The sequence below is a fragment of the Gallus gallus genome, chromosome 2 (genome assembly GCF_016699485.2).
Source record: "Gallus gallus isolate bGalGal1 chromosome 2, bGalGal1.mat.broiler.GRCg7b, whole genome shotgun sequence".
Classification (NCBI taxonomy): Eukaryota; Metazoa; Chordata; class Aves; order Galliformes; family Phasianidae; genus Gallus; species Gallus gallus.
In genome coordinates, this window is record NC_052533.1 from 108197676 (window position 1) to 108207011 (window position 9336).

Consider the following 9336-nt stretch of genomic DNA (forward strand, 5'->3'; position numbering starts at 1 on the left):
ATCTGAAATTTGTGTTGAAGATGTGAGATATATATTTTAACAAAAAATGAGAATACTTTCCTGGTAATGAACAAATCCATTTTCTTAAGCCTATAAACTCTTGGCATTAACCACCTTAAACCAAAAGCTACAAATGTTTTTTGAATTCAGATGAAATAGAAAATAGACCTATATATTTATTTTAGAGCTGTTTTTCTTCTCATTTACACTGGTACAACTTAAACAATTCTGTGACTCACCTCTTATTTACAAAGTTACAAGAGAGAGTTCCTTAAATAAATCCTTATTTAAGCAGTGGTGTATTTTTACTGTCTATGGTAGGTGCGTCTCAGATGGATGGCTCCCTTCCTAAATTCCTGGAGGAGAAAACTGGCACTATGACTTGAAAGAACTAATGATTCTGCTTTGAACAGCTAATTGCACCTGGCAGAGGGAAAGACATAAGAAGGCTAGTCTTCAAAATCCTCATTTTTAGCAGGTGTCACGGTAGTTCAGACTTTCAAGTAAACTGAGTTGCTGTAGCATGTGGCTAGTGTTTTAATAGAAAACGTGTTCTCTAGATTTACTGTTAATATAATCACTGCTTTGGACCATGCTCTAACAAACAAAATTCTATAATTTCACAAAAATTTAGATAGTACAACATGCTTTGCAAAACAGCCCACATAACAACAGGAAATCCAATCTTGTTTAACTTTAAAAGAATAAACAATTTTTGCTTTATTCACCTGCAGGCTCAGGAATACTGTCCCTTTGGAGGTCATCTTTACCAAGTTGCAACAGGAATGCCTAGAAGGAGGAAAGGATTGCATATGAAAAATTAAAGTGATGTTTATGCCAGAACTATGCTGGAGGCGGTTTTGCCTGGTTTAGCAGACCTAGAAATCAAAAATTCCAGAACTCCTTACTATTAAACTAGCTCTGACATGAAAATAAAGCTGCACCACCAGCTGTCACTTATAGAATAACAGAATCACAGAATACCTTGTATTGGAAGGGACTTTAAAGACAATGTTTTCCCACCCACCTGCCATAGATGTGGTTGCCAACCACTAGATCAGACTGCCCAGGGTCCCATCCAACCTGACTTTAAGCACCTCCAAGAATGGGGCATCTACAACTTCTCTGGGCAACTCCATCCTGTGCCTCACCACACTCTGAGTAATGAATTTCTTCCTAACATCTGTATTTCCACTCTTTTAGCTCAAAGCCATTCCCCATGTCCCATCACTATTACACTGTGCACAAAGTCTTTCCTCTTTCTGCTTATTCAAGCACTGGAAGACCATAATGAGATAAAGATGTGGTATTGGACTATGTCAAAGATCTTACATAAGTCCATGTTGATTACATCAGCTGCCCTTCCTTTGTCCAGTGATGACATCACTCCATCATAGAAGGTCTCCAAATTGGTCAGGCATGATCTGCCCTTGGTGAAGCCATACTGGCTGTCTCAGGTAACCTCCTCTTATATTACGTGACTTAACATAGCTTCTAGGAGGATCTGCTCCATGATCTTCCCAGGCACAGAGGTGAGGCTCACCAGCCTGTAGTTCCCTGGGTCTTCCTTTCTCCCTTCCTTAAAAATAGGAGTGATGTTTGTATTTTCCAGTCATCAGGGACTTTGACAGCCACGACTTTTCAAACATGATGGAAACTTGGCGACCACATCAGCCTGTTCCTTCAGATCCCTAGAATGCATGTCATCTGGCCCCATGGACTTCTACACAGTTAGCCTTATGAGGTGATTTCTGACTTGCTCTGCTCTTACACTGGGAGGTGTTTTGTTCATCTGACCTGTGCCTACTGGTTCAGGAACATAAGAGGCATGGGAAGCCTGACTGCCAGTGAAGAGTGAGACAAAGTACTCACTGAGTATCTCAGCCTTTTCCATGTCTACTGTTGCCAGTTCTCCCTTCTCATTTATCAGAGGGATTTAGCTCCTTTCTTGTCTCTTCTGACCAATACTTGATTACTTATGTGGGAGGATGGAGAGCTCTTGTGCTCTCAGAAAGGTGTCCTTAAAGGTCTTCCAGCTTTATTCCATTCCTATGTCCCTAAGGACAGTTTCTCAGGAGACCTTGTCCAACAATTCCTGACACATCCTGAAGTTCACTCTCCTGAAATTTTGGGTCCTGACTCTGATCTTAAGGTCTCTAATGATCTACTCCACATTGGTGAGCACTGGGTCCAATAATGCTTCTTCTCTGGCTGGTCTGTCCAATACCTGGGCCAGTTATTTATCCTCAGTGGGATCCAGGAGTCTCTTGGATTGCTTGCAGTTCACTGTGTTGTTTTCCCAGCAGATATCTGGGAGATTGAAATCCCCCATAAGGATGAGAGACTGCAAGTGTGATGACTCTTGTAGCTGAAACATGAAGGCCTTGTCAACAGGCTCCTGCTGATGTGGCCCGTAGTAGATTCTGACCATCAGATGTCTTTTATTGGTCTGATCCGTAATTTTGACCCACAAGCTCTCAACCTGGTCACATTTGTTTCTCAGAGTGCACTCTGCACACTCTATTCATTTCTTAGCATAGAGAACAATTCCCCACCCCTTCTATCTTGCCCATCCCTTCTAAAAAGCTTGTAGCACTTGCTCATATTATTCCAGTTGTATGATTCGTCCCACTGTATTTCTCATAGCAATTAGGTTTTAGTTTTCGAATTGCACCACAGTTTCAATTTCCTCTTGCTTATTTTTCATGATGTGTGCATGGGTGTGGAGACACTTCAGCTGGGCTGTCAGCTGCATTACATTCTTGGAGAAGTCCTCCCAAATTCCCCTGGGACAAACCTGAGGTTTTTTCCTGCTGCTTCCTAAAGTGAAAGTGTTCTCTAGCTCTTCTCTGTCATGTAGAAGCATATTTCCTTCCCTCATCAAATCTAGCTTAAAACTCTTGTGATGAGCCCAGCCAGCTTGCTGCTCAATATGTTCTTGCCCCTTCTGGTCAGTAGTACCTCATCTGAAGTCAACATTTCCAGTCTATCCGAGGTGTGTCCTAGATCATGGAACCCAAAACCCTGAGTGAAACATTATCCATACAGCCATTCATTCAACTGGTCAGTTCTCTTTTGCTCAGTTCCCAGTCTTCAGCTGGGAGGATCAAGTAGAATACTACCTGTGCTCCTGATCTCTTCAACATCTTCCCAAGGGACATAAAGTCTTTTTTAATATTTTCTAATTTTCTGGTTGCAACCTCCTATGACCCAGCTTAAACACTTTGTTAGAGAGAGTCTCATAGCCCACACTCATGATGCTCCTTCTCCCCCCAGATTTTATGTCTTGCGACTGAAAGTCAGCACGGATGCAGAAACCTATCCAGTGTGCCACAGGTAGAATCAGTAGCTGATGTTCCTAATTCTGCAGTTCTTTTGTAACTGGTATTCAAACAGGGAATGTTGAAGCTGGCGCGGATACAACTATAATTGCTCTGGTCTTGTCTTCTGCGCTGCAGATATACCTTCTATATGTAAATTCTTTTTAGAGCTGTACTATGATTTGCAAAAAAATCTAAATTGCATGTTAAAATTATTTTATATTTTCTTGTAAATGACAATAACTATCAATATAAGCTATAAATGACCAGGATTAAATACTTTCAGAAAGATGTTACTATACATTAATTTCACATGCAGAAAAGGTAGCACAAAAACAGGTGCCTCTCTCTACAGACTAGTGTCATCCTTGCTCTAAACTGATCTACTGAAATTATTTACCTCACTCATCTCAGAGAGATTTAAGATTTGAAGGCTCAGTCCTCAGTGTATCAGTGAATGGTATTTAAGGGAGTGCACAGCCATGATGTCAGTTCAACACATGATATGAAGTACAACTCATGAGAAGGTGTGCACACCACAGTTTTTTATCTATATAGTACCTGAGTTGATGAAGTGTCTTCCTTTTTAAACAGTGCTGGTTCTTGACCTGAAGCTCTGGTACCTCCAGAGCTGAGCAAATGAAATGAATTTCAAATGAACACACAGAGTTACATACATCTCAAGCTTGGAAAAGAAATAAATTTAATTCATATATAAGGGTAAGATTGACTGTATTCCTGTACATTATCTATGTGCTACTTACAAAGTTGAGACATTTTTTCAGTGTTTTAAAAGCTTATATATTAAAATACTGGTGGACAAGAAGTAGATAAAGTGAAATACTAGCTATTTTAAGTCTTTACTTGCTTTATTGTAACACGAATATTTATTTATTTATTTTAAATCCATTTATTTATTTTGCTGGCTGTTAAAGTTTTTGGAGATACTGCTTCTTTATAAAAATCTTAGCAGTACATTTTAAGGATTTTTCAGTGACTGGAAAATACCATGTGATCTGATAAGAACCCAGAAATATTTTCTATTAGAATGTGATAAAGTGATCTCAAATCACAGTTTAGTCTTTAAGTTAAGTGGAAGAAATTCTCTATTTAAAGCCTCTAAAAACAAATTTCTAGATCTGAGAGATGGTGTAGAGCACTAATGATTTCAGATCTTAGTAAAGTTCTGAGAGAATTCTGTGACAATTTCTATACAAAATTAAGACATCAATTCCTTTAATCTTTTTTGAATCTTTCTGACCTGATGAAGCCATATTAGACTACAATGTCCAATTCTGGGCTCCCCAGTTAAATAAAGACAGAGATCTCCTAGAAGTAGTCCAGTGAAGGGCCACAAAGATAATTAAGGGTCTGGAGCATTTTTCATATGAGGAAGGGTGAGTAACCTGGGTCTGTTCAGTCTGGGGAAAAGAAGACTGAGGGGGGATCTGATAAATGTTTATAAATATCTAAAGGGAGGTGGGGGGCAAATGGGTGAGGTCAGGTTCTTCTTGGTGGTGTGTAGCAAGAGGACAAGGAGTAATGGCCTAAAACTTGAACATAGGAAGTTCTGTACTAACATGCAGAAGAACTTTTTTTACAATAAGGTTGACGGAACAGGTTGCCCAGAGAAGTTGTGCAGTGTCCATCTATGAAGAATTATGACCCTTCTGGACACCTACCTGTGCGACATATTGTAGGGGACCTGCTTTAGCTGAGGGATGGACTTGATGGTCTCTTGAGGTCCCTTCCAGCACTTGATTCTGTGATTCTGTGATTTACTCAGCACTTCTGTTTGGACTAGATTCATAAGCCAGCAGCCTGTTAGCTTTCTTCTGCCCTCATAAAACATCCAGTCTATGCTTAAAAGAATTCTCAGTCTTATATGCTGAAAGCATTTACTTCACCTCTTACTTCTACTGTTATGTACATTGTCACCTTTTCAAAAAGTATTTCGGTATACTCAGCTTTCAAAATAATGAAGTTGATCGATTTATGTCGTTTTTTCTCTTTCTATTTAAGGATGACCAGGCTGCTTTTCTTGCAGCCTTATGGTCATCATAGGCTATTTTACCATTAATTTTTCCCATTATTGCATGTCATAAAATATCAAATTAAGTCATTCTTGAGCACCTCCATTATCTCAGAATCTTCTACTAGGCCTGTTATTAAATTTCTTTTTTCTATTTTTTTCCATGAGTAGGTCAACACTACACAGTCACTTTAATTAGTTTTTAAATAGTGATCTAGCTGCATTATGAAGTCACTTGCTATACATCCTCATCAGATCAGTGCTATGAAATATACTCATAGATAGAGGGTCCTTAAAAATAATTCTTGAACCATACAAAATGCAGAAAGTAAAGAGTGGGCATAGCTTCTCTTAATGCCAGATTTTTGCACAGTCATCCATTGTACTGTATCTCTTCTAAGGGTGTCCAGAGAACCATTTGAATTTTTCAGTTAAAAATGACAATCTCTTGACATTGGAGGGGAGGGATGGGTTGTTTATGTAAGTTAAGCTACAGAATAGCATACTTATTAGCTGAAGGTACATTAGTTATCTGACACTACAGAATGAATAGTGGGCCTACTAATTAGAACATCTCACTCATCTTTGCTTTTATGGCCAAAATGAAGCCAATAGGGAAACTAGATTAGTAAGTCTACTTAGTTTTAAATGAGAAAAGTATAATGGCTTATTTCATGTATCATTCTGTAGGCTACCCTTGTTATTGTGTACTTAATTAATACCCGGTATGGGCAGAGACAATTGAAAGCTGGGGTAGGGTGTAAGTATACAAAATGTATTCTTTCCCCAGAGAAAAGGATGAAGATGCCAGTGAGGACTCTGAAGAAGAGATCTATCTGACAAAGGGGCTAAGGCAGCTACAGCAGATGTCACTAGAAAGGTGCCATGTGTTACTAACAGTAATTTCAATGTAAGGAGAGGAAATGAAGAAGATCCTACAATCCACTGCATAACTGAACTACAAACTCACCTACTATTCAACTATCTCTCAGACATAGATCTCATTGTTCTTCGTAACTGTCCTGGATACTTAACAGATGCTTAGAATTTTATTCTTGCATAAGAGAAGATGAAGATCCATCTACCAAAAAACCTCTTAGTATTCTGTTAATGTGATTCCTGAGTAAGAAAACAATTAAATGTGAGCAACTACTAGAGTAATTATGATTAACATAGCATATCAGCCAAGGATTCTAATAGAGAGGAGGAAGACATGTGAGAAGGAAGTAAATAAGCTAATTTTTTTGTGTACTAAGTAGATAGAAAACAGCAGAGAAGGGGACATTATTGATAAAGACTTTAAGTAATACTTTGTTGTAGTGTAAGGCTAGTATATTCACTTGAAGCAATGAAGTCAGTAGCTTGAATTCATACTGATGAGACTGAGATCATGATTCAGGCTCCAGAGTTCAGCATTGTGTGGATTTAGAAACACAGCATAAAAACAGAAGGGACTGCTTTACAGAAAATATCAGAGTTCATGCATCAAAATTTGTATAAGTCTTAGGCTGTGCTTATCAACAATAAGAATCCTATAATTCCCTCTGAAAGAAAAAATAAAGTTGTTTTTCTTAATGGGGAAAAACTGCAGACATTTTCAGGCATCTCTTAAAACTATCACTACCAAGAATACCTTCCAGAGAGATTTTCATTTAATTTAAAATCTGTTCTACTATTATGCTGTCTTGAGGTATATTAACATCAATTCAACCAGTTGTTTCTGAGAAGAACTCAGATCCTTAATTCCAAAGTATCACAACATGCATTTGATTCTGGTTTATCATATTCCCAGATAAAATTGTAAATGCATCATTGGTTGAAACTGCATGAATTTGGAAACTCTGTTTGCGGGACATTCTATATCATTTATAAATTATAATGTTAAAATGAGAGCTGTTTCCTTGAGTGTCAGACTTAACTGCTATGATGTGTTTTAGAATGAGTAATGTACCAAACTTACCTGCGTCTCACCTTTGTGTCACCTTTGTTTACACAGCAATGAATGGTGGTGAACACTTCTATCAGTAAAAAGCTATTATACTGTCCAGGCTGTAAAATGTAATTCTTCATCAACAGCTGTAAATAGATCAATAAATAATAATGAAAAAGAGGCTAACCAAGTCAAATAAGTATTCTAGCTGTCTTCTGGTTAAAGTTTTACAAAGACATAATGAGAAATAAATCCACTTCCTCCCATTTATGTAGCCTCAATGAGAAGCAGCAGCTGAATACCAACTGCTCAACAGGAGGGGAATAACTCCATGGGATGCATAATGTAGCTGGCAGGGAAATGTTTATTTGTTGAGTAAGTTTCAAGAAAAGAACATAGAATTATAGAATCATAGAATTGCTCAGGTTGGAAAAGACCCATATTAATTTCAGCAGGATGTTTGACATTTTCTCTTTGTTTTATTCATCTGACAAAATAAAAATGGATGTAATGAAAATAAGTATTTCAGTTAATATTCAGTCTAGGAATAAGAATAATATTAACTAAATGTAACTCAAATGTTTTACTTTTGCATGTCTACTTGGTGGAATTGCAGTCTTACAAAAAACAATCTTACTACAAACAGTAAAATTATTCCAAATTTTCAATAGAATAGCCCAAAACTTCAAGCTTGTCAGTATAAGAAAAAGCAATCTTCACATTTCTAATGCCAACAGAGAGCTATAATTCACTAACTTGGCTCCAAAGGTCTCTATGGGTACTGCTGTTTTCAATTATGAGCACTTCTGAAGTGTAGAACAAACAAAGGAACACTTTGTTCCTCAGTATTGTCTGTTTAACAATCTGAATAATCCCCAGAACACTTTACTGTACTCTATGGGAACATATTGCATTGCTTTCTAAACTGGAGAAGAGCCATATGACTATGTTTGAAACCTAAAAACTTTCATTTCCATGCCTGTAGACCGACCTGACTATCTCTAATGTCTTACTAAAAGTTTTCGGGATATACCTTTCAATTTTTCTTAAAGTAGCTTTGGTAGTTGTTCTGAATGTTGACTCAGTTTATAAGAAAGACCTTCCTAAAACACAACTGTGTTGGTAGGTAATGCCATTTGCAGGAACAAGAACAATAAAATTGCAAGAAGACAACAGAGATTAGTTTTATATATTTGATATATAGATTTGGTTGTACACAAGGAATCAGTAATTCATTAGTTTAAAAATCAAAACCAAAAAAACCCAACACCATAACCTTTCTACATGTAGTCCTTCCTGCCCTCATCCACTTTCTTATATTTACACACTATTATTAAATTTTTTAGCCTCATTCAGGAACTGACTCAATAGTTCAAGTGACATACAGATGCTAGAAATCTCTCTACATAAAACCTTTTCCTGATTTAAATCAGAGGTATTGAACAGTTATTACCACATGCAGAAGTCCAGAAGTATAGCTGTGTTTTAGAAGAGTTTCTTTTCTCTGATCCTGGTTTCTATACTGATTGCTGACAAGAGTACAATATGCAAAGTGTTGGTCAGGAAGGTATTTTATGGAGTTTCCTGGTGCTGCACCTTTGTCCTTGACAGGTACAGGTCAAAATCACTTGCTGGCATACAACTGGATTGTTTACCAAAAGAAACCAGAGAAGGGTTGGCAAATCTCCAAGGACACTCCTGGATGTCATTCCAATATTTAATCAAAGCACAACTGGTGGCTTTTTTTACCAGGATTGAAGACTTTTGATTGTTTTCAAGTTTAATGGTTACCTAATGTATCAGAGCTTTATCTTCCCTTTCTAAGCTATTAGAAGATTCCTTTTCTGTTCTTTACATAGATACTTGTATATCAACATATGACTGAAATGCAAAGTAACTATTCAGCACCAATGTCTATCCTTGGTTGTGCAGGCCAGAAAGAGATCATAGATTCGAGACAAAAATCGAAAGAAAATACTAGTCAAGCCAGAGTTTAATCTCCACGGAGACTTTTTGATGAATACTCAGGAACCAACATTACTCAACAACAAAAC

At 37.4% G+C, this 9336-nt stretch overlaps 1 long non-coding RNA gene across 3 annotated transcripts in view; it reads right to left on the minus strand.

Annotated features, from left to right (window-relative positions):
- The window catches only part of LOC124417696, a 34630-nt gene extending 25808 nt beyond the window's left edge, over positions 1–8822 (minus strand). For all 3 annotated transcript variants that reach the window (XR_006937042.1, XR_006937041.1, XR_006937037.1), the window contains exons 1-3: positions 8736–8822; positions 7313–7428; positions 729–789 (exon numbers count right to left, since the gene is read on the minus strand). This is a non-coding gene — a long non-coding RNA (uncharacterized LOC124417696). The remainder of the gene's footprint in view (positions 1–728; positions 790–7312; positions 7429–8735) is intronic.
- Between the last annotated feature and the right edge of the window lie 514 nt (positions 8823–9336).